Source organism: Pinus tabuliformis, chromosome 6, assembly GCF_031772625.1.
Source record: "Pinus tabuliformis cultivar Carrire ecotype Pingquan chromosome 6, CPIR1, whole genome shotgun sequence".
Taxonomy (NCBI): Eukaryota; Viridiplantae; Streptophyta; class Pinopsida; order Pinales; family Pinaceae; genus Pinus; species Pinus tabuliformis.
Window position 1 is genome coordinate 2,054,520,902 of NC_142292.1, and position 24,229 is coordinate 2,054,545,130.

Below are 24,229 nucleotides of genomic sequence, written 5' to 3' on the forward strand. Positions count from 1 at the left end.
GTAGGATCAATTGATAACTTAATGGTGACTGAATTAATCTCTCCTAGTACTTGAACCTTAATTCGATCCAACTAAACAATATGCACTGCATATTTTTGGAGCTAAATGTTCGATTTTGGTCAAACCGAGGTTGGCATTATGTTTGATGAAGCCCCTGAATCTATTAAGCAGTTGTGCAGATTTTTGTTGAAGATTTCATAGGTCAAGAGAAAACGAGGAGTATGAGAATTAGATCCATCTCCGATCAACACGCATCAGTAACATTTACTCTATCTGATGGTGGCTTACCTGTTCCCTTAGTCGCCTTGGACAATACAACATTTGGAAGAGGAGAAGAAGGTACCGCATTTAACTCTTTGAGTAGCAATTTCTGTTGATGTTTAAGCCTGTTAAGCTCAAACAAAGAGATATTCACTCTAGTATTCTTCATGTCTTCTATAATGTTGTAATCCATAGAAACAGAGACTACCAAAGTCTTGGATGATGAGGGCGAATTGGAAGATGATGGCTGGTCTTGAGTAGGCTACATAGTAGATTTCTTTATGGGAGCCTTGTCTTTGCCAGTAGGGCTTGCATTTTTCTTCTTTTGAGTTGGTTGAATAGGCTCTCCAATGGCTTTACTCCTAGTACTCAGTGGGAGAGCTTCCTATTCGCTTTCAGTATCAGATTTGGGCAAAATGAAATCCCACATACCGTGACATTTAGAAACCTCATCTTCTTTTGTTTCTTCAGATGATAATACTGTGTCTTCATCCTCATCATTATCTGGATCTCATTCTGCATTAGATATGGCATTAGGTGGTTTTTATTTAGCTCTTTTGAAGTTCCTAAATGGCTTTTTAGTGGATGTTTCATCTACTTGTTTCTTTATTTCTACCATTTCATTAGACATAGTCTTTAAAAAATTTTGCAAACCCTCCATATCATAGGATATTTAGCCATTTTCTTCTTCGAATCATCTTTAAAAGAAACTTTTTTGGACTTTCTCTCCTCAAGAGTAGTTTTCTTTTCTAAATCGATTATACATTTCTCAACGAAAATTTCTTCTTTCATATTCTCTGCTAAGGTAGGCTTTGCAGCTCTATCAATGAATATTGCTATATTTCAAGGCAAGGCAGAAATATACCATTCTCTTCGAACCTCTTCACTAGGCTTAGACGTAGTAGGAATTTTATTTAAGAGCTTATTAAATTGTGAGTTTAAATCTTTAATGGGTTCTCTCAATTCAATTTTAAGATTGGAGAGATCATTTTTTAATGTCGTTGTGGACCTATCGTCTCTGAATTTAGTCAAAAACAGCTCTTGGAAAGCATTCCAACTAGTAATGGATCCTGCTGGTAATGAAAAATACCATGATCCAACTGCTCCTTGTAAGGTGTATGGGAAAAGCCTCACAAAAAAATCTTCTTCTGTCACTCCATTTAAGTTTATTAACAACATAAATTTGTTTATGTGTTCTTCTGCCAGTATGCCTATATCAAAATCAAACTTTGGCAACCATTTTTCAGGATGGGCTGGTAATTGACTCAAGGGTGCAGGCATTGCAACTGCCCCTTGATTTGTCCATGGACTTGGTTGTGGTTGATTGTGTGCCATTGTTGTGATAATAGCAAAAGAAAGTGAGGATGTAGTTACAAGTAGTTGGGAAGAGGATGTCAGAGTACCTGTACCCTGTTGGGCAATGATATGAAGTTGGGGGGTGGATGGTTGACTTTGCAATGGATTAGATGAAATGGATGATGATGAAGAAAGAGTCTCATTGTCAAACTCCTCAGGTGTCTTCCTAGCTCTTTTCCTTTTAGGCAGAGGAAATTCTGTTGGTTCAATACCAAGTTTTTCACTCTGTAATCTTGTAAGAGGATGAGAAGGAATGTATTGTGAAGTCACACTGCCTTGGGATCATTTAGACTTTTCTTGAGATATTGAAAACCCTTAAAGTTTGTGAATTAAAGGCTAAATTTCAGGGGGTTCAAGAGTAGATTTGTCCGATATGCTCAGGTCTTCAGTGGTGGTTGTTGTCTTTTCAACTTCTTGCTTGGGAATTGGAGATTCAGAATGCGAGGGAGAAGTTGGAGAAGATTGTGAGGGAGATTTACTCTCAGAATGGGCTATGGATTTAGATTTTCTCACCATTCACGGTTCATGCCCTCCTTCTAGCGCCAAAAATAATGATGTGTCTAAAATCGTTGCATCAACATCAGGGAAATCCACCCAGTCTAGACCTTAGTGTAGCTCCCTTTCGTTTGGTATGGTGGCTCCGACTGGATGTAATGGGACCAATTTCCCAGTGATATATGAGTTGATGGCTGATTAGTTTGTAATGTATAACGAAAGTGATAAGTGTTCTATTCTATAATGCAAAAATATACAAATATAACTAATCTATCCCGGGTATTCTTTTAACAACATGATTTTTTATTGTTTCTATTAAACAAATAACCATAAAGATGAATTATTCATTAAATAGAAATATGCATTCATATGATAGTTACTTTGTTTAAGTAGTTAAACAAAGTAATAGAAAAAACATTATCGCATTGATCATAATATATATCACCAACATATCTATTCAAATGATAACAATTCTAAAACATTCAGAAATGACAAGCTAAAGAATTGCTTGAAAAACATATAGATATATCAATAATAGAAATGTTGAAAAATGTTCATTCACATAGAGAAATAAGAGAAAAACAGAGATAATAGTACTGTATGCATTTGAATTCTCCCAATGTAAACGAAATTCAGATTCTACCTTGCTATTTGGGAACACTTTCAAAAGATCCAATAGTGCAAATATTATAAAAGCCTCTTTGATAAAAATGCAGAACTTTGGTCTAGTTTTTGTTTAAAAAATATTGGAAGTACAGTACTGCAACTTCCAAGTCAAGTCTTGATACAAATTGTGGACCCCTGTTATGAACCAGCGCAAGAAAAAGATAGAAAAGTTAGATCCACGCCTTAGAATTCAGCCTCTTCAAGGGGGCAACCTCCTTTACATTACATAAATGAACAATTATTGGATGATTCAAATGACAAAACCTCCTTTCTATATATAGGAGTCTAAGGAGTCACAATATAACCCAGCCGACCTAAAAATAATAATATACAGCCACAAAAATAACAATAGAGGGATTGTATGGGGCATAGTAATAACAATATGGGGACAATGGGGGCACAACAATATTAATAAGGGATACAACTACAATAGTAATGGGGTAATCACTAGTATTATAGGGACCCAACATGCCCCTCTCCTTCAAAAAAGTGTTGTCCTCAACGCTTGAGTAGTTCTAGATGCTTCTGTATAAAATTCTCAGCCTCCCATGTGGAATCTTCAGCCGATAAGTTCTTCCACTTGATAAGATACTCCGAAATTGATCGATTTCGTAGCTGTCAAGTTCTTGTTTTTGTGACTGCTTCTGGTTCCAACATAATTTTTCCTTCCTCGTCAAGTTCTGGCAATATTGTTTGAACTGGGAGCTTGTCGCCTATAACCTTCTTTAAACATGAAACATGGAAAACTGGGTGCACTCGAGAAGCTGCAGGTGTAGAGCTATAAAAAGGGTCTCTTTCACCTCTAGTTACCTCACATTAGAATGTCAATCCGGGAACGTCTTGCTATTTCAAAAGAGTGTCTCAGTCTGAGGCTTAGCACTTGTCAGAGTAATGCTCGTAGTACAACTACTTAAAGGCTACAAAAGTAAATGGCTGCATTTCTACAACTTAACTACTTCAAAAGGCTAAATCACACCAAGCATTGCATAAGTTGAAGGTTCGGTAGCAATAACCCATCCTTTTCATAACTGATGAGAACAAATCCGAGGTCTGGGAGCTAGGTAGTAGATGCTGGGGCTCACTACAGCCTGAGATCGTCCTTGATGAATATAAATGACATGGAAATTAAAGGAAATAACGATGAAATAGAATAGCACATCAGCCAAGGGTTTGGTGGCAATAACCTATCCCTTTCATAACTGATGGGAGCATATCAGAGGTCTGGGAGCCAAATAGCAGAAGCTGACACTCACTACAGCCTGAGTCTGTCCTTAAGAAATGGCAAGTAAATGAAACAACAAATCAGCAATCTTGAAATAGACCAGCAATTGAAATGGAATAGCAACTAAATGGAACAGCAATTGGAACAAGCAATAACCAAGTTCATCAAGTTGTGATTCTATCTAACCACTCCAATCAAAACATCAATCCTGCAGTCTCAAAAGATATACACATACTATAGAACAATACTACCAATTCCAACCCTAGAAACACAACGTGCTCAATCTGCTTCTATTATTGATCTGAATAAACGCATGCGATTGCATCTCAAGATATAAACAATAACATTCAATAATCATCTGAAATCAGACTTCTCAAGATAACTTGTCATAATGCTAAAACACAATCACAATGAATTCTGTACTGGAGTGATAATATCCTGTAGAGATTAATCAACACTTTAATGAATTGGTAACATAATACAGTGTCAATATAAGATTTCAATTTGCAGGAACATTAAACAAGTTAAACATAACAGAGCATGCAATATAACGTTCATAAAACACAACAGATTAACATATCACGCCTATTATCAAACCACACAGAAACCACGCGTAATGGTACAAGAGCAAGTGTCCTCCAGGGCCGGGCCCTTAGCCTCCAGGGGTACACCGCTTAAAGTTGATCCAGGATCAAAGATAAAAGAGTAACCAAGTCTGTATTAATGCATGAAATAAACTTACAGCAGAGCAAGTCTTAACAGGATATAAAGATCATAGCCTTGATCTGTTAAAAAGGAATTACAACAGAACCTCCCCTCTAGCCAACAATGCTATCACTTATATAAGGATGATGACGGAGATATCTAGATACAGAAAATAGATAAAATAGCGATCCTTCAGGATCTAAGATCCTGAGGGATTTGCAGAATCATTAACCCTGAGTCACTTCTTTCCTTTTCTGCTCCGAACTGGTATCTCCGCTTCCTTTTCTGGGTTGGTCCGTTTTGATCTGGTCTGTTTGCGGTTCCCCGTCAAAGGGACAGCAGTTAGCTCCTCTTCATCTTTCCCTTTGAGATGGCTAATTTCTGCTTTTCCTCCTTCCTGCACGTAAGAACGACAATTATCAGTTTTTCCTATTAACCTCACGTGTTTCGTTATTATCTAAGTTTAAAATGTAGAAAGGCTTATATATCCTAATGAAAAAGATACTGAAATAACCATCAAAACATACCTTCTTTGAGACTCTACACACCCCCCAGCTTACCCTTTTTCATGACCTCATGAAAACATTGTAGTTGATATGCAAGGCAATGAGTGAGTAAGCTGGAGATGGAATCTCATGTGAGGGTCTACAGCCGTGATGCGAAACTAAATAATCAAAGAAGTGGCCTGTCTGACCCTCAGGCATCTCATATAGGGTTTGGTATTCGGGTGCTGGATGCCAAATGATTGGACTCCAGAACCTATATCCTAACCAGGATGGCCCTGCCCTCAAAACAATTTCACCATAGAGGGGAAAACGGCTAGCAGCAAGTCTAAAGTTCTCGTATTTAAATGGTTCTCTGAACTGAATATTCGGATTAGATACTTGATATCGAAATTTAGCTACATCAATGGCAGGGTCCTTAATAGAGGAAAAGTATTCAAGTCCCTGTCGAATGATTGCCTCATGCATGGGTCCTAGCGCTTCAATCACTCCTAGAGCCCTCATAAGGTTTCTATGACTCCTCCATAACTGCGCTGGATCCCTAGGCTCGGCTCTTACCCAAAGATCTAATCCGTTCTCTTGTTTTTGAAAAGCATTATAAGCTTTGAGCCATTTAATTTGATTAACTGCAAATGAGATAAATGCTTGCAATTGAATGTCCCCAACAAAAGGGGCTGGGTTCAATTCAGTCTCTTGTTCTAGTATAAGGTTATGCAAGTAAAATTCACATAATAATCTCTGCACTTTCACCCCATAATGTTTACAGCAGTTTATGAAATCATCCATAGTGTTAATCTGTATAGGAGCGCCTGCTTTGACAGCCTTTATTTTCAATTGTAAATACCTCTCCATTAAAAATAGGGCAAAATTTTTAGCATGGGCTCTACATGCTAGAACGTCATTATATAAAGAACACAAGGTATCCATTTGTTTGATAACAACATCTAATCTACAGGTTACCTTGGCAAATTTCTCTTGTTCCCTTCGCCATCCTTCGAAAGCTTGGCTTTCAGATAAGTTGACATTCCTTAGCTGCTGCTGTAATTCTTCATATTTTTCTCGGGGGACCATTTGCTCCCTGAGCTTTTCTGCTTCTTGTTGGGCCTGCTTCAAATGTTTGTGGAGGGTTCTTTTTTTCGGGTCCTTCTTCCATGCATCCGTGGAGGCCGGGAGCTTTACTTGAACTTTCTTATTACGCTGCTTCGAGTTCAGAGCCCTTATTACTCCCAATGGTGGTGTCTCCGTCTGAACCATCTTATCATCCTTTTCAATTTTAACACGAACTCCAACCCACTGCTGTTCCTTTTCAAATGGAATAGCAGTTTGTTTTTCAGCTTCATTTGGAACAGCAGTTTGGCTTCTGTCACGGTTTTGAGCAGTGGGATGGCTTCTGTTCCTCCGCCTCCTACCCTTAAGGGGCCTTACTGGTGTGGTTAGACCTTTTCTTCTTGAAGTCCCCTTCACCCTTTGCCTTGCTTTTAGAATCCTAATCTGCTGGTGAAGCTGGGCTATTATGTTCAACAATGTCCACTTTTCCCTTCGTAATTCCCTTATTTCCATCATCTCTTTTGAAGAAACAGCAGGCTATTCGCTGCGGTTTGGATTGTGGCTGGTGTTGTGGGGAAAAATGCCTATGCAGGACGATCCTATCCACCTAAGGTGTGACAGTGCCTTAGCAACAAATAGAGACAGCTATTCTGGTTTCTTCCTCTATGAAATGTGAAAGAAGAGAGATCAATGGACTTACCGGTGTCTTCCGTTTGTCCCTCGATCTAGATCCTCTTCTCCTTTGGGTGTTCACAGCTACTTGCCTCCTCGCTCATCCAAGAGAACAGCTACTTGATTCCTGCGAGATCACAAGAGAACAGCTACTTGCAACAAGAGAACAGCTACTTGAGACAAGAGAAGAACACAACACAAAGGCAGATATTCATATTCATAACTGATTCAGGATTAGAAATAAATCAAATACACTAATGCAATCATACATCAAAGATACATCAGTATATAGGAGAAAACCAAGATATTTTTATTGATAAATAACAAGGTTCAGGAAGAGATACAACCCAGAGGGCTCCAATCCAGCATCTCCTTCCCAGCAGAATGGAATTCCTATCTTCACCTCCCTTCAAAGCATTAAGCACCCAATGATTCCAGTCTCAAACCAACAGTGATTCTTTGCAATAACAAAATTCTAGCCCCCGGATCTCATGGAGGAGAGATCCATATATAGATGTTTGGAGAGAGGATGAGTCAGCTTGAGATCTGACTAGTGTCCTCTCCCTCTATCAGTTCTTGATTCCACTTGGAGGTTCTTGCTTCCACTTGGAGATTTGGAACCTCTTACTCATCACCAATCGAATTCCCTAAGGCAAGTGTCATTTTGGAAGCTTCCTGGGCTCTGACACCTTGAGGAATGAGTCTGCCACATGTCCAAACTCGCTCAACGCAGGTAGCTAGTGTTGGAGTTGACATTCAACGCAGGTAGACAGTGGAGCCACTGACATTCAGCGCAGATGCTTAGTGGAGCAGTTGACATGATCCTGAATTGACTTGTTTTTGAGCAGTTTCAGGTGGAGAACTTCTGTGAATTGCTGTGGTTTGTTAGCCTTGTTCCTCTAGGGGTAGGAACAACATGTTTAGGGACTTTGGATCCCTTAGATTATGGACATTTCATGCTCAATGCTGTAAGGCACAAAAATGTCTATAACAGTTGCCCCCTAAAGTATGAGGCCGTTTATCGGGTGAAATGCTTTATCCAGGAGGGTCCGAAGTTCATCCAATTGCTGGGAGGAGACCTGTAATAAGATACAATACAATACATTATTTTTCATACTGCTTTCATGATCTAGCTGAGGCGGGCATTCCCATGCTGAGCTTTATAAATTCATTTTCTGTACATAGAACAGACAATCGTCTCATGGTAGACTGATAATTTTGGTGAAATTATCATCCTTTGAGTAGGATGATCATCTGCTGCAATGATGTACATGTCAAATGTCTTTATATTTCCTGAATATATATCGCAGCCCGGATGGATGAGACTAGATCCGGGGTCTTCAAAATCGTTCGATCTTCACTCTAAGTACAAGTCGATCCATGTGAGAATTGCGCTGAAGTCGAACATGGAAAGACATCGCTTGATTACCGGTCAATGAGGTAAACCGTTAACAAGCGCGAGAGGAATCACCGATAATGATAATGACCCTCAAGGTACTGCAGTACAATTCACGTGGTGTGAATAAAGGACTTGGCGTCGAACACCACGCAAAATCTTCTGGTCGAAGGTCATTGATGTATACCTGTCGCCGGAAGTGAGAAACTTGCCATTGAGGCATGCAAGCTTCAAAGTACTGAAGGGGTTGTCCCTGGATCAACTTCTTGGATAATGAGCTGATGTCGACAAGAAGCGATCGGTCAAAGGAGGGCCTTAATGAATCCCACATCAATGACACGGAACGGAGCTAATGATTTTAATGGAGGTGAAAACGATCTGTGACATATGATTCAGGGTGGCGGTCATGAATGGATGAAGGATAATGTATGGCAATGGATGGGACCCGGTTGACTCTTTCTGAACGACTTCTCTTGAACATATGGCGACACTGATGCGATGGATCGGTAGCATTACCCTAATTATGGATGGTATGGCGAGACCATGGTGATGTGACCGGTGAATGAAACAACCCAACCCGATTGTGGTACGGAGGAAAAGTGTCATGTTCAAGAGCGACTTGCTACCATCAAAGTTTTCTTTAGTTTCTCCCAATTTTTCCCCAGTCATTGTTGACCAGTACCTCTTTATTTTTGTCAAGCTTGAGGAGGATAACATATGCTTGTTCTATAACCTGCCCTTCGGGCAAGCCCATCGCTATGTTTTAACGAGCCTAGCGATAGTGAAACTCGTTCTTGTCTAAAGACAAGTTTGTCGCTATTTAGTGATTTTAACGAGTCTAACGACAAAGACAACTCGGTCCCTTTTCATTTTTAGAGAGTCTGAAAAGGTACGTAAAGTTAACTCCAAAATTCCTTTTTCGTCATCTAATCCCTTAAGTCCGAAAAAGTATAAAACAATGCAGAAGGGATGAGTTTTCGATCGTTTTAACGAGCCGAACAAAACAAGCGCTCGATCTTTTTGTGCAATAATCCCTCAGGTCCAAAAAGATTAAAATCTAGAGGAGGGATAGCACTTCCGGTCGCTTTAACGAGCTGGAAGGCCAAAACTCGGCAATCTTTTCATATTTTACGAGTCAGTTGAAAAGAGCTTAAAGAACACTCGTCTTTTGAGGAACAAGTGATAAACAGGGTTAGCAGCTGATTCCAGGTACAGGTTGGAATTTTCCAATCATGGCAGTGTCACAAGGATGGCTAGGCGAAATCACTCTTCGCAGCTGTTCCTCAAAATGGGTAAACAATCATATGGAGGTGAACGATCGGCCAAACGAAAAGTGGAGGTGACGGTGCAAACACGACCAAGGCTTTAATGGCTGATGAGGTTTACGTTCACAGTGGTTATTTACCAGGTGGTGCTTATGTTTATTTTTTAACGAGCATGAATTCCGCGTTAAAACTGCTCGGATCTTGCGTTTATTTTTTAACGAGCATGAACTTTGTGCTAAAACTGCTCGATCTTATGTTTATTTTTTAACGAGCATGAACTATGCGCTAAAACTGCTCGATTATACCAGTCATATGATAAGAGTGTCTCATTGAAGATGCTATTTTTTAGGGAGCTTAGATCTTACGTAAGCTTTGCTCCGGATCCTTTCTTTATGCAAGTTTGGAAACGACAAATCCTACGAGTTTAGAGGGTTAGAGGTCCTAAAAATTTAAAAAATAAATAGTCGTCCCTTGCTTGTACTCTAAAAGGTTTGCATGCCCCCAGGCATAAGACAGAGTTTCAAGGTTACCTCTACTTCTTTTCCGTCAAAACATTTGTTCTAACGAGAGAGGTTTACCTCTTTCAGGTTACCCAAAGATTGTCTCGTTACTCTTTCAAACAAAACACTTCTTCGGCAATGTCTACCGAAATAGAAAAAGGTGAGAGACTCCATCTGTCAACTCACATAACTTTGACAAAAGAATCTTATTCTAGAACAACCCCTCTTCCTAGACGGACGGGGTACGGACTAGTCATATTCTCCCACGGAAACCTACCCTATACCCAAAGTTCTCTGCCGAAGCAGACCAGGACGCATGCCCCCTGGGTTCCAGTCATATCCTCCCGGATTACTCGCGCTCATCAGGAGGACGGACCGTGGGTTGAGACACTTCTTGCGTGAATAGACCATTTAGGGATGGTACATGACTATTTGCGATGCGTGATCCGGGGAATGAAAGTTGGTCCACGAGCTTGACCATTCTTCCTTTATGCGGAAAACACATTACTCTAAAGAGTGATGAGACGATGGCTCCCATGCAATATATATAGTCTCGTCCAAGGAGTAGGTTATAATCCAAGGGTCCTTGAACGACCATCACGTTCATTTGAACGGTCTTCCCTTTCAATGTTATGGGCACATTGGGGAGGATCCCTAAAGGTCGACTGGTTCCTTTATCAAAGCCTGATAGATTTCTCATTTCAGGCAAAAGCGCTGGCGAACCAAGTGCTTTCCAAGTAATAGAGGAAAGGATACTCACAGATGCCCCTTCATCAATAACTGTGCCAGCCATTACCATTCTGTATATTTGGACAATAATTCTGAATGGTATGCTAGCTGGCAAGCGGGGTCTGCCTAGTTGGTTCCAGTTAAAGGACACAACCAGGTTGCTTGGTGGTGGGACCGAATAGACGGCCAGATATCGCTCTGATGAACTTCCTTCCTGCGATAAAGGAATGGTGGCATTGCCCCCTTGATCATCAGAGTCAGTGCTGATGAAGAGAATTTGGACAGTGTCGTCTTTATTCTCCTCTGTGATGGTGTCATTCAAAGATAGAGCCTCTGAAGGAAAAACCGGGTCAACTGCCGTTTCAACCTTTAGACTTTCGTCAGGTATGAATTCAGACGGTTCATCTTCAATGACTGGCGCTTCGGCTGACCACTTGAGCGGGCCAGCTGGGTTCTCAACTAGCGAAGGACTTGGCAGGAGTTTTTGATATCCAGGAGGAAGTTGCGCTCGTAAAATCGGGCGATCTTCCAGAACTCTTTTTGCCTCATCTAAGAAGGGACAATGGTGGATGGCGTGATCGCCTTCACACAGTTTGCAGGGAAATCTAGCGTTCCCTCTTTGTCCTGTGGCTTCACTTCCACTAGTCGACGGTGAGTAGTCAACATGGCTATCAGAGGTCGACGCTACCGAATTGTGCAAATGGGGAGACCAGTCCCTTAGTATCCGAGGGATACAGGGACAATCTCTGTGGAAGTGGTCTCCCTTGCATATGACGCATGGCGATTTAGGCCTTGCCAGTGCTGTGTGTGGATTTTTGTCAGACGACACTTGTTTGCCCCCAGTCGCCTTTGGCTCCTTCTTCTTCTCCTTCTTCTCCTTAGGAACTCGGTTTTTTGCTTTACCAGTTCCGTCAAGCGAAGAGGAAGGAGGAGAGGAAGATGAAGTAGAAGGCTGGTGGGAAACTCTGGTCTGGTCTAACTGTTGACTCGACTGTTTAGGGATGGTGGTGTTCTGAACGACATTGGTTGAAAAGAGCCAGACTGGTAGGCTAATTGTCAGTGTTGGAAGCGACAATGTGGCCATGTGGGGCGCACCAACATCTCCCCAAGAGGAGAAGGGACTAGGATTTCCACCAAGGGGAATTCCTTGGTTGGTGTGCTCCATCTTTTCAACCCAAAGATCAACGCGGGAATAAAGGGTGATTGTTCCGTTTAAAATAAATTGTTAACGACGCTTTAGACACAACTTGCTTTTTCACTTTTAAAGAGTCGAGAAAAAGCTAAAGATGACTCTAGTCTCCTTCGATGTTTTAACGAGCCTGAAGTGACAAATGCTTGGATGGACTTTTTCTATTATAGAGTCTGAAAAAGGCCAAAAGAAACTGCTCTGGAGTTCTAGGCAGAGGGTGTGCCAAACCTTTCGCAAAACCGCAGAATACTTTTTAAGGTACGGGCGGTCGATCTTCGTGAATGCTGTGTTCACTGCATTGCGATCAGTAGGGCGGCCGACACAGCTTCCTAAGGATAAAGGGTATATGCCTATAGGGGTCTCCCAATATATACGCGACGGTACGTGGGAGCACAATCCATACTAGCGCTATCGTCCCTCAGGAGGAATCACCCACCTTCCACGAGATCGACAGTCACTAGGCTTAACGACGTCGGAACACGTCTCTAGCCTAGACCTCTATGTTGTGCGTTATGTTGCAAAGCGTTGTTAAGTTCATTTAGTTTATTTTAAGTTGATCTTCTTAGAAGTTTGCCTTTCAAGGTTCACCACGAGATGTATGATACAAATTCCTAAATGCAGTCTAAAGATGATAAGCAAGCTTTATATCTTTTCAACTTTGAAAATCCTAGCTACTAAGGGAAAAGAAAGACACCATCTTTTCTCAAAGAGCAATCAGCACACTCTAATGCACTGTTCCTAAATCAAGCATGCAAACTTATCAAAATGCAAATGCACAATGCAGGTGTTTGTTTTCCGCTTTCTTAGTATTGATGCCTACAAAGAAAGCTTTTTGTACAACTTTGAATTTTCTTTTAAATGACAGATACAAACAAGTTTACTTTTTCGAAATCAGAAAGGGTAGAAGAGATTACAACACTTAACGATTTTCGAAATAAACTTTTGTTTCGACACTTTAAAAGAGACAAATTCAAACCAATAAGCAAGAGTAAATGTATAATCAATCTGCAAACAGCCAATGAACTCTCTCCTAAGATCACAATCAACAGATCTGAATCAAGGGCTACAGGATGATTATTTCACTCATGTAAAGGAAAACTGTAAATGATGCCACAAACACATAAAAACACTCACAGTCTTTTTGTACAAAAGGAGGCGGAATTTAAGCAGAGAAAAGGGGTTATCAGACTGGTACCTATGCTGGTTACAGGCTGCAAAAAACAGAGATCAAAACAGGGCAACAGAGAGCAGAGAACCCCAGCTACACAAGGCAAGACTGGTTCAGTGCAACCTCAACACTGTGGTTTTGACATTCAACGCAGGTAGCCTTCACGGGAACTGCGTTGAAATGCAAAATGCCTTCACAGCAGTTGCGCTGAAGGAGAAACTCTCGTTTCTCTTGGGTTCTGGGTCACAAATTGCTCAAAAATCAACAGTTTCAGGCCAAATCAGAAACACAAGCAAGGTATAATCAAAGGGATGCTTTGAGAGGGTACTAAGATCTATCACAAAGGATCATCAAATCATTTGTGAATCCATTGTTCAGATCATAGACAAAATCCAGTGAAGGATCAAGGCAGCAACTGTCTACTTTGCAACTGAGAATAGCAGAAGCAGTTCGATTGTTGCTGTTGAGTCTATGAGGTAAACAATGATAGAAACACAAATAAAATGACTAAAACAAATCTTCCCCAGCGGAGTCGCCAATTTTTTGTGGGGAAAAATGCCTATGCAGGACGATCCTATCCACCTAAGGTGTGACAGTGCCTTAGCAACAAACAGAGACAGCTATTCTGGTTTCTTCCTCTATGAAATGTGAAAGAAGAGAGATCAATGGACTTACCAGTGTCTTCCGTTTGTCCCTCGATCTAGATCCTCTTCTCCTTTGGGTGTTCACAGCTACTTGCCTCCTTGCTCATCCAAGAGAACAGCTACTTGATTCCTGCGAGATCACAAGAGAACACCTACTTGCGACAAGAGAACAGCTACTTGAGACAAGAGAAGAACATAACACAAAGGCAGATATTCATATTCATAACTGATTTAGGATTAGAAATAAATCAAATACACTAATGCAATCATACATCAAAGATACATCAGTATATAGGAGAAAACCAAGATAGCTTTATTGATAAATAACAAGGTTCAGGAAGAGATACAACCCAGAGGGCTCCAATCCAGCATCTCCTTCCCAGCAGAATGGAATTCCTATCTTCACCTCCCTTCAAAGCATTAAGCACCCAATGATTCCATTCTCAAACCAACAACAATTCTTTGCAATAACAAAATTCCAGCCCCCGGATCTCATGGAGGAGAGATTCATATATAGATGTTTGGAGAGAGGATGAGTCAGCTTGAGATCTGACTAGTGTCCTCTCCCTCTATCAGTTCTTGATTCCACTTGGAGGTTCTTGCTTCCACTTGGAGATTTGGAACCTCTTACTCATCACCAGTCGAATTCCCGAAGGCAAGTGTCATTTTGGAAGCTTCCTGGGCTCTGACACCTTGAGGAATGAGTCTGCCACATGTCCAAACTCGCTCAGTGCAGGTAGCTAGTGTTGGAGTTGACATTCAACGCAGGTAGACAGTGGAGCCCCTGACATTCAGCGCAGAAGCTTAGTGGAGCAGTTGACATGATCCTGAATTGACTTGTTTTTTAGCAGTTTCAGGTGGAGAACTTCTGTGAATTGTTTTGGTTTGTTAGCCTTGTTCCTCTAGGGGTAGGAACAACATGTTTAGGGACTTTGGATCCCTTAGATTATGGACATTTCATGCTCAATGCTGTAAGGCACAAAAATGTCTATAACAGCTGGCTTCCTGATTTTCTTCCTGAGGTAACTGTTCCAGGGTAAGAACCTTACTTGGCTCCATTATTTCTTGGGCTGATTCCTCTTCTGCCCTTATTTCCTCCGGACTTTCCTCTGGTGGCTTCTGACTAGGAACGGGTTGTTCTTGCTCAGCATTTTCTAATATCTTTTCATTATGAATGGGCAAGTTTTCTATTTCTGCCTCTTCTTCATGCAATTCCTCGGGTGCATCTTTCTCCTGGGTTTTCTCTTCGGCATGGAGGTTTGATGGACTTAGGGGTTGGCCATATTTGCCCATATTGGCCAAAATGTCAGCCAATTCATCTTCCCTTAACGGGTCTTGTAATGGGCTCCCTTCCTGCTGTTCCATTCCTTCCTCCTGCTCGAACTACTCAACTTCTTTCTTTTCGTCTCCTTTTTCTTCAGTCTGCTCATCTTGTTCTTCTTTTCTCCCTGCAGATTGCTCTGGCTCCTCCTTTCCTTCTTCTATTTCTGCCTCTGCAGACTGCTCTTCTCCCTCGACGTCTTCTTCTTCCGTTTCTGTTTCTACAGACTGTTCTTCTTCCTCGGCATCTTCTCCTTCCATTTCTGTCTCTGCAGACTGCTCTGTTTCCTCGCTGCCTTCTTCCTCTGTTTCTGTTTCTGTGGACTGCTCTGTTTCCTTACTGCTTTCTTCTTCTGCTTCTGTTTCTGCAGACTGCTCATCTTCGATTTCTATTGCTTGGCTCGTGCTTGCCTGGGGCTTCTCCAGCCCTCCTTGTAACCCTGCGAGCCTTGCTGACTTTCTACGCTTTTCTGGTTGTTCGAGTGTAATAGCGTCATGTTTCCGCTTTTCGGGTCGTTTTTCAGATTGTTTTTCAGGTTGCACTTCTGTGCAAGTGTCCTGTTTTCATTTCTCTGGACGTTGGGGTGTGTTATCAACTCGTTTTCGTTTTTTCAGACGTCCAGATGTGGCCGTCCCTTTATTGATAACAGCAATTAGTTCTTCCCAGCTGCTCTGCTACTGGGTGAGACTGTAATTTACTATCAAGCGAATTAATCCGTGGTGGCTAATAACTGATTCTACATGCTGTGCCTTCTTCATACTTCGTGCGACATCATGCAATAGTGAATTCAACAATGCAGGCAAATTCACAGAACATTTTTGTTTTAAGACAACTAGGAGTTTAAGATGTCGTGGTCTTACCACGTCTTTTCTGCCTTCGCAAGTGATGTAGCTTTGGATGATTTTTGCCAATTCCGCCCATGGCTCTCCTAGCGTTGCTGGTAGCACCCCCTTTCCTCAGATTGTCAACTTCTGACCCTCGTCCTGAAAGATTTCCAAAATCTTCTGCAACCTTTCCTTCTTTATTGTCCATACTGGTCCCGTGGCCGGTAGTCCTGTGACTCTTGCTATTATGTCGTTGGTGACTTCAATTCGCCTTCCTCTTACTGTGGAGTATTCTTCCTGTAAGTTCTGTAAAAATTCTCTTGCTACTGTTTCATTAGACTCCTTCAGGCGGTTGAAATAGGTCAACCATCCTGCTCTTTTCAAGATTCTTCAGGCTGCAGCCGAAACAGTTAATGTTTGCGGTTCTCGGTGGACTGACCTTCCTCCCATAATTTCACTGCCAATTTTCAAAGGAACAGCAGCTGTTTGTTAAAGCGCAGAGAAGCTGGTAGCATATTCCTCGTTCAAATTTAAATGCAACAGCGTATGCATTGGAAATAGCTTCGAACGTCAGCTCATGCAGAAGAAAACAAAAATAGCAAAAGATCATACTGTTGAGCCATGCCGTGCTTGAGTACAAAATTTTTTCAAATAACGGACTGACACGTACTCTGGGGAATGATGAGGTTACCTCCCCCCCCCGCAATGTGATAGGTTGTCCCAGCCGTCAAATAAAGGAGCAACGTCTGTTCTGCCGCGAGGTCTTTATGGAACAGCTTATGGATATATGACATGTTCACCAAAAACAGCGTAATACTGAAATCGAGGTAAAAAGTTAGATCGCTTTTAATATTATGGGGCTGCGGTGATTTGATGGAAGTTCGGGGATAAGACATTTGCCATAAATAGAAGGTCTCATGCGGTCACTGTCAGTAGCTTCGTAATGATTGGCGATGATATATAGTCATGCGCTATATGGTTGGGTAATATTATATAATTTAATTATCACGGCATAAGAAGCAAAAGGATGTAATCTTCTTACCTATTGGTGTAAACATACGACTTCAATACCATTAACAGTGCTCTGTTGCCGACAGGTGTCCATAACCTTGGCAGAGTTGTTTGTTTCACCCCTGGAACCATAGTCCTTTGTGTATGCGAGGAAGCGTTTGTGTAATGTCAAAATGTAGGCCACTATGCTGGCTTGGTGACCAGTTAGTCATAATGCCATTCACGAGGAAGGAGCGAATAGTGGGCAGGCCGGCTCGTGGTGAGACCTCCTGTTCCAAGGGTTATTTGTTTGATATACCTTTTGGACCATTTCCCAGGTGTGGTGGCCCTAATGGGAATGCCACTTCGCTTCCATCCTGATGATCATGGTAGGCCAGCTCGTAATGAGACTTCCTATCCTGCAATTTGACAGTTTTTAGAAACTCTGTTTTGCTTCTTTTTAATAGAGAGCCTTTCCTGTTTATGCACAAAGGGTGGTTCAACACTCCTTAAGAGTAGGAATGGTGGAAGAAGTCTTAATATCCCAATAGAAAGGTATAGATCTTTTGATCCTATTGCCATATGATAATTAAAGAAAAAGAACCATCATAATACAGATAACCAATCAGAACGAAGTTAGTAGAACAATGGCAACAAAAGATGATAAGTAAGCATGTCTTTCTCCGCATCCTTTCACCAAGTCAGGGCAGTTTCTTATAAAGATAGCGATTTATGATTTAGTGATTTCGGTATGCTGCGTTTTCGCTTTAATCTCATAAATGTATAGCCGTATTCCAAAAGACTTGAAAGAACATCAGCAATAAACATCCTTAATTTGGGGTAGAGGGAGCAAGCTGTTTCAAAATCGTATGAGTAATGTTCCTTTCAAGGAAGGTCATAACAACAGTTCACAGATGCTGTTCGTTTGGAGAAAGGAACAGTAGTTTCAAGGAAATGTCGTTCCCTTTAAAAAAAAAGATCGGCAGAAATCAAAAGTGTTGTTCCTTTTGGAAGCAGCAAAAACACACAAGTGTTGTTCCTTTTGAAAAAGGAACCGCAAAAATCGTAAGTTGCAAGTGTTGTTCCTTTTGAAAAAGGAACACCAAAAATCAAAAGTGTTGTTCCTTTTGGAAAAGGAACAGCAAAAATCAAAAGTGTTGTTCCTTTTGGAAAAGGAACAGCAGAAATCAAAAGTGTTGTTCCTTTTGGAAAAGGAACAGCAAAAATCAAAAGTGTTGTTCCTTTTCCAAAATCACAAGTGCAAAAGTGTTGTTCCTTTTGAAAAAGGAACAGCAAAAATCACAAGTGTGGTCGTCTTCGCACAGTTTACAGGGAGGTCTAGCTCTCCCTTTTTGTCCTGGGACTTCACTTTCGCTAGTTGACGGTGTGCTTTCAACATGGCCATCAGAGGTTGACGACACCGGATTGTGCAAACAGGGAGACCAGTCCCTTAGTATCCGAGGGATGCAAGGACAATCTCTGTGAAAGTGGTCTCCCTTGCAAATGACACATGGCGATTTAGGCCTGGTCGGTGTTGTGTGTGGATTTTCATTAGACGACACTTGTCTTCCCTTATTTGCCTTTGGCTCCTTCTTCTTTTTCTCTTTCTTCTTCTTTTCCTTCTTCTCCTTAGGAACTTGGTTTTTAGCTTTACCAGTCCTATCAAGCGAAGAGGAAGGAAGAGAGGAAGAATTAGAGGAAGTTGAAGGTTGGTGGGAAACTCTGGACTCGTCTAACTGCTGATTCGACTGTTCAGGAATAGTGGTGTTCTGAACGACATTGGTTGAGAAGAGCCATACTGGCAAGCCAATTGTCAGTCCTGGAAGCGACAATGTGGCCATATGGGGTGCACCAACATCTCCCCAAGAGGAGAAGGGACTAGGATTTCCACCAAGGGGAATTCCTTGGTTGGTAGGCTCCATTTTCTCAACCTAAAGATCAACGCAGGAAAAAGGGTATGAATATTCCATTTAAAATAAATTTTAACACGCTTTGACACAACTTTGTTTTTTCAGTTTTAAAGAGTCGAGAAAAAACAAAATATGACTCTAGTCTCCTTCGATTTTTAATGAGCCTGAAGTGACAAGTGCTCAGATGGACCTTTTCCGTTAAGGAGTCTGAAAAGGAACGAAAGGGACTGCTCTGGAGATCTAGGTAGAGGGTGTGCCAAACCAATCGAAAAACCGCAGAATACTTTTTTAGGGTACGGGCGGTCAATCTTCCCGAATGCTGTGTTCAGTGCATTGCGATCAGTAGGGTGGCCGACACGGCTTCCTATGGATAAAGGTTTTATGCCTATAGTGGTCTCCCAATATATACTCGACGGTACGTGGGAGCACAATCCGTACTGGCACTTATCGTCTCACAGTGGAGGAATCACCCAACCATCAGTGAGGACGACAGTTACCAGGCTTTACGACGCCGGAACACGTCTCTAGCCTAGACCTCTATGTTGTGCGTTAAGTTACAAAGCGTTGTTAGGTTCATTCAATTTATTTTAGGTTGATCTTTCTTAGAAGTTTGCCTTTTTGGATCACCACGAGATGTTGATGTAATTCCTAAATGCAGTCTAAAGATGATAAGCAAGTTTTTATCTCTTTTCAACAATGAAAATCCTAGCTACAAGGGGAAAAGAAAGACACAATCTTTTCTCAAAGAGCAAAGAGCACACTGTAAATGCACTTTTCCTAAATCAAGCCATACAAATTGTCAAAATGCAAATGCACATATGCATGTATTTGTTTTTCACTTTCTTAATATTGATGCCTAAAAAGAAAGTTGTTGTACAAATTTGAATTCGATTTCAAGTGAAAAACACTACCCATCAGATTCAGGATGACAAGATGAGCTATGAGCTAACTGAGTACCAAGACAAGAAAATAATTCTGTCCAAAAATTTCCAGTGAAAATGGGATCTCTGTCACTTAAAATAATCTTTGGGTTTCCATGTAGCTTTTGAATTATTTCCATAAATGCATAAGAAACTGTACTGGCTTTAAATGGATGTGATAATGCACAAAAGTGTGCATACTTGGTAAGTCTGTCAACTACCACCATGATGACACTCTTTCCCTCAGACTTGGGTAAACCTGTGCTAAAATCCATTGAAACCTCCTCCCAATGTTGGCTTGGAATGGATAAAGGTTGTAATAGACCCGGTGTCTTAATTGTTTCAACTTTATTTTGTTGGCAAACCAAACATTCCACCACAAACTTTTGAATATCTTATTTAAGGCCATCCCAAAAAAATTCCTTCTTAACCCTGTGGTAAGTTTTTAAAAATCCTGATTTCCCTCCTAAGGGAGAAGTGTGCAATTCCATAAGAATCTTTTGTTTTAAGTGGGAATTGTTACAGAGGTATAAGTGATCTTTGTACCATAACGAATCATTTTGCCAGCTAAATGTATTAGATGTACTGGGATCTTGTTGTAACTTTCAAATAAGTGCCCACACTTCTTAATCATTCTTCCATTCCTCCCTTGCTTCATTTATCCAATCTGGTTGGATAATAGAAATGGCACACAACAATGCGTCCACATCCTCATCCTTTCTTGAGAGTGCATCTGCCACCACATTTTGCTTCCCTTTTTTGTAGATGATTTCAAAGTCATAACCCAACATCTTTGTGACCCACTTTTGTTGCTCTTCAGAGGATAATCTTTGTTCTAAAAAGTATTTAAGGCTATCATGATCTGTTTTTACCTTGAAGTGTCTTCCCATTAGGTAGGGTCGCCATTTCTTAACTGCATGGAGTATTGCCAACATTTCCTTCTCATAAATAGCTTTGTGTAAAAACTTTCCCTTGATTGGACGACTTTCAAAAGCAATGGGTCTTTCATCTTGCATTAAAACAACACCAATTCCATTTCCTGAAGCATCACATTCCACAATAAAGGTTTTTGTGAAGTCTGGTGTAGCTAAGACCGGTGCTTGGCACATTGCCTCTTTAAGATGTTCGAAGGCCTTTGTTGCTGCTGGAATCCATGAAAATGCATATTTCTTCAATAATGTTGTTAGAGGTGTTGCTATTCTCCCATAATTCTTAACAAACTTGCGATAATACCCTATCAACCCGAGAAATCCTCGCAGATGCTTTATGGATGTGGGGATTTCCCATTCCTTAATGGCTTTAATTTTGCTAGGGTTTACCTTAACTCCTTCATGAAATACAATATGACCCAGATATTCCACCTCTTGTACTCCAAATAAACATTTGGATCTTTTTGCATATAATTGTTTCTCTTCCAATAGTTGTAGCAGCATGTCAACATGTTCAACATGATCCTTCCAAGACTTGTTGTAGATTAGTATTTCATCAAAAAATACTAACACAACTTTTCTAAGGAATGGTTTGAAAATGGAATTCATCAAAACTTGAAATGTTGAAGGTGCATTGGTAAGGCCAAAAGGCATGACCAAAAATTCATAATGACCCTCATGAGTTCTAAATGTTGTTTTCGAAATGTCTTCAGTATTCATTCTGATTTGATGATATCCTGAACGAAGATCCAACTTGGTGAAGTAAATTGATCCATGCAATTCATCCAGTAATTCATCAATGACAGGAATGGGAAACTTATCTTTAATAGTGAGCTTGTTGAGCTCCCTATAATCCAGACACATGTGCCATGATCCATCCTTCTTGTGCACCAATACTACTGGAGCAGAGAAAGAACTTTGACTCAGTTGAATTATACCAGCCTCTAGCATTTCTGCAACCATACGTTCAATTTCACTCTTTTGGGCATAGGGATATCTGTACAGCCTAATGTTTGGAGGAACACTTCCTGGAATCAGATGAATAGCATGATCATGATCACGAATAGGTGGGAGACTTTTTGTTACACTAAAAAATGTCACCTTGACTACTTACAGTTAGTATGGCTCAAATCAACAGTCATGCTACCCTCTTAGGCAAGTCTCATGCCTCTGTTATCCATCTCAAACTCAAAGAAGAGAGAAAGTCTTGTAAAAACTATGTTTATCTCTGGGGTCGCAGGTTCTCTCTAGCCTTACCTGCGGGGACGCTGACCATGTTCACAAAATCTGCGTCCATGGACGCTCTGTATGTTAAGGGACAGGTGCGTCCCTCTGTAAAAGGCAAAATGCGCGAATTTTATCTTGAAAAAGTTACTTGTGGTTACTTCTAGAACATTCTAGAGGTCGGTTTGATGAAATGGATGCGCCTCCAGTTGGTTCATGTATCTCTATTAAGGGGGAACTTATCCCATCAATAAGGGAGCTATCCCACCCATAGAGGGGGATGATCCCATTGATAGTGGACCTGAATAACCTCTTTACAGCACTATAAATAAAGGCATTGAGCCAGAAGGAGGAGAGGTTGGAGCTATACATTTTCTTTGGGTAAATGCTGCAGGATTTAGGTCTTCCATTAGAGCCTTTGTGAGGAGAGATTGTCTTCACTTGATTCTACTTGGGAGAGGGTGAGCTTTGTCAAAGTAGAGGAAAACCCTTGATGGACCCTGGGAGGAACTTGCACAACACCAAGGCCAGGTTGTAAGAGTTTCTTTGTTTCGTTATTAATACAAACTGGTTTATTTTTCTCAATAGCTTGTGTTAATGAGTTATTTCATGTGTTCCTTGGTCTGCATGTTGAATATATGTTTTATTATATGAAATGCAAGTGCTTGGTAATTGTTTGATTGTTTGTGGTTGCAGGAATTGACTTGAAGGAGGAGCTCATCCGGATCGTCAAGAACGGACTTCAACAACAGCGTTTTGGAATAAGGTAAGCCTAAACACTTGTAGTTTTCATGTTGTAAAAGGTGTATTTAGAGAAAGATCACTCCATTTTGTCTTGTTTGTCATTAGAATGTCTTAGACTTCTAGGAAGGTCAGTCGTGTCCGCACCCTTGACAGATTCCGTGTGACAAATTGGCGACTCCGCTGGGGAATCCATTAATGAGAGAGTCTTTTCCTTTATATGAACTTTGCTTTGAGAAAATCATTTTTATTTTCTGGTTTTTGACTGTGAGAATTAGTATTTGGGTGGCTTAGCTTTAGATTTAGTTGGCTTTAGTTTTTCTTCCTTTTTCCAGAAGGACGCAGTCTCTGTGTGCTGCACAGTGCGTCCTTGGACGCGCTGTTGTCGACTGCACAGTGCGGGGCCGCACCTGTGACAACGGGTGGCCTGCGTCTTCCTGTAAAAGTTAAGAAAATTCCATTTTTGCTTTAAATTACTTTTAGATTTTGTTTTTCCTTAGTGTTTTCTGCCCAGATCCTTTAGTACCCTGTCAAGAATTCTCACCTGAACTAGTTTTGTGAGCTTTGAGTGTTTTAGTGGTTTTCAACGAAGTTTAGACCTAGGGTTTGATTTTTGAATAGGCTTTGTAGTAACTTTGAGCTTAGAAAGTTGTCCAGCCTTAGATATCTCTGGTTAGTCAACCTTCTTAGAAGTTGAGCCTGTCGTAAAGTCTCCTTGTTTGAGCAACTTGTCATTTGAGTTGTTTTGGGTCAAATTTCGAATTACTTGTTTATAAAGTATTGATTTCCATTTTACAAAAAGAACAAAAAGATTAGAGTTTTGTTTTGGCTAGTTTTTGATTCTGCAATAAGCTAGTCCTTGATTTGATTGTGATCAAGTAAAACACCTTAGAAATAATCATTGTTAGTTTTGGCCTCGTTAAGATTGCTTAGAGTAAATTTGCTTTTAGTTTGCTTATGAGTGCATTTTCATAGATTTTAAGAGTTGTTAAGATTGATTTTTGGTTATATTAGATTTACTTGCTTTATTAAAAGAAAAATACAAAAACATCTTCTTAAAAAGTCTTGTTTCAAGTAGCTTTTTGTTTTCAAAAGAAGAAAAGAGTTTTTTCGTGCATGTAAAGAGAAGTTATGTTTTTATGCTTGGAAAAGAAAAACGAATTGTTTCTTTGATTGTCTTCAATTAAGAAGTTGCTTTTATAAAGATTGCATTCTCTCAACTTTTTAGTTAAGCAATTCATCGAAAAAGTAAAGTAGTGGATAAATCATTTTAGGTGCATTTTGTAGTGGTTTCGAGTCGAGTCAACACACCACTAGTTTCACTTCCATCACCTTTTGACTTAAGAAACAACCTTAAAAGTAACGCTTAAATTAAAATCAATCTAGTAATCTTTATTTTTCTAGGGCTCTGAAGCACCAACATAGCTTAGGCTAGGGTCTTGGAGTAGGTGAGTACTTAACTCTCCAAGACTACAAAACCAAACAGATAGTCTATCTTGAGTAGAACAAATCCAATTGTTTCAGTTACATTCTGGGAAAGCTCCTCTTAAAG